Genomic DNA, 1,865 nt, shown 5'->3' with positions numbered 1-1,865 from the left:
CGGTCCGGGAGGATCCCACATGCCACGGAGCGGCTGGGCCCGTGAGCCATGGCCGCCGAGCCTGCGCGTCCGGAGCCTGTGCTCCGCAACGGGAGGGGCCACAACAGTGAGAGGCTCACGTACCGCAAAAAAAAAGACTCCAAGCCTTAAGCGAAGCAGCTCAAAATTTTCAGGATCATCACTCAAACAATGAGATCCGGATATCAGGAGAACTCCCCGGAACGCCTGAGGAGTACCGAGAAGCCGGTGGGGCTCAATGGGCCGTGCCGGTTCTGGTTCCGGGTAAACTCCAGGTGCCCTCTGGCAGGTGTCTCTGATATCCTGCCGGCTACGTCATGCATGTCAATGAAAAAATTAGTCGATCTAAGAAAGAAATGAAAAATTTTATTCGAGCCAAATGGAGGATTATAACCTGGGAACAGCATCTCAGAAAGCTCTGAGACCTGTTCCACTCGTTAGAAGTCCAGGCATAGTTATATCCGTTTTCTGAGGCAGAGGGCTGGACATTAAATGACACATTATTGACCGTTTGCACAGTCCAGACTTCAGCGGCATCGTGGCCCCTTACAAGATCAGGAAGGAATGTTATCTTTTAAGGAATTGTCTTCTTGGTGCTAGAAGAATGTTGCTCAGGCCGGCTGAGGCACCCTGCACTGCCAGCCAGCGGAGGTGTTTCAAAGAGATTTTGACCCTGGTGCCGTTGAGAGCTGGCCCTTGACCCTGCAGGCTCAGGGCCTGAGACACCCACACCCCCGCCTCCCCCCTGTCCCCACAGGCTGTCGCCCTGGCCTCCTTCCCTACGACCTTCAGTGCAGCAGCCTTACTGATCAATCCCCTCCCCCTGTGCCACCCGTCTTGGGTGCCTGTCTTGTGGGGGGTTCCAGGGGGGAATGCTTGCAAGATGTCCACAGCCAGGCAGGGGAGACGGCGCTGGGCGTGCTGGCCCCTGGCCCCCCTTCCTTCAGGGCCCGCTGGAGTCTGCAAAGCACGTTCACCACCCACAGCCCGACGTTAGTGGCCGTAGCAGTCGAGAATTTTTCAGCTGAAAGTGCCAGTCAACCCAGTTTTAACCGGCTTCGGGGGGAGGGTGAATCCCATGAGTGATTCTTATGACTGAAGAGTCTAGAGATTGGGGAGTGGGGGGTTGCTTAAGGTGCAGTTTGGTTTTGAGCTCAAGGGCTGACCCCCCCTCCCCCTTAAGCCCCCAGTCTTGTTTTCTTCCTCTTCACCCCTCAATCAGGCCATCTTCTGCACTGGCTGCATTCCCACGCCTCCTCATAGTGGCAAAATGGCAGCAACAGCTCCAGGACTCACCCCTCAGCTTCAGGTAGGGAGGGAGCAGCGTCTTTCCCCCGCATTCCCAGCACAGGTCTCCCTGGGCCTCATCAGCTGCAGTCAGGTTGGCTGCCCGCCCCCCAGCCAGCCACTGTGACTGGGGAGAAGGGGAGTGGGTAATGCACCAGTTGACTTGGGCCTGGTCTTGGAGGTCGGGTGGACCCCAGGACTGCACGGGGTGGAAAAGGGACCCTCAGGCGCTGCCAGGAGAAGAGGGAGGATGCTGCGCAGGCAGAAGACTGACGTCCAATCAGCTGACCTTCCTCACTGCCCCCGTGGCGCCCACATCGGTGGGAGAGAAGCTCCCAAAGGCCTTTTCTTGCCAGGGGAATGGAGGAGGCCATGTCAGGCAGGGGATGGGCAGACATAGATCCTGCAACCACAGGGGTTCAATGATGTGCAAAGCCAGCCAAGAGAGCTGAACAGAGGGAGCCCTGTGCCCGGGTCGCGGTGTAAGAGCAAAAGACAGGTAGGGCTGGGGCAGGACAGTTAGAGGGAAGGTGGGCTTTCCTGCTAGAGGAACAGACGGA

Source organism: Physeter macrocephalus, chromosome 12 (genome assembly GCF_002837175.3).
Source record: "Physeter macrocephalus isolate SW-GA chromosome 12, ASM283717v5, whole genome shotgun sequence".
Classification (NCBI taxonomy): domain Eukaryota; kingdom Metazoa; phylum Chordata; class Mammalia; order Artiodactyla; family Physeteridae; genus Physeter; species Physeter macrocephalus.
Note: the sequence above shows the minus strand (reverse complement) of the source record.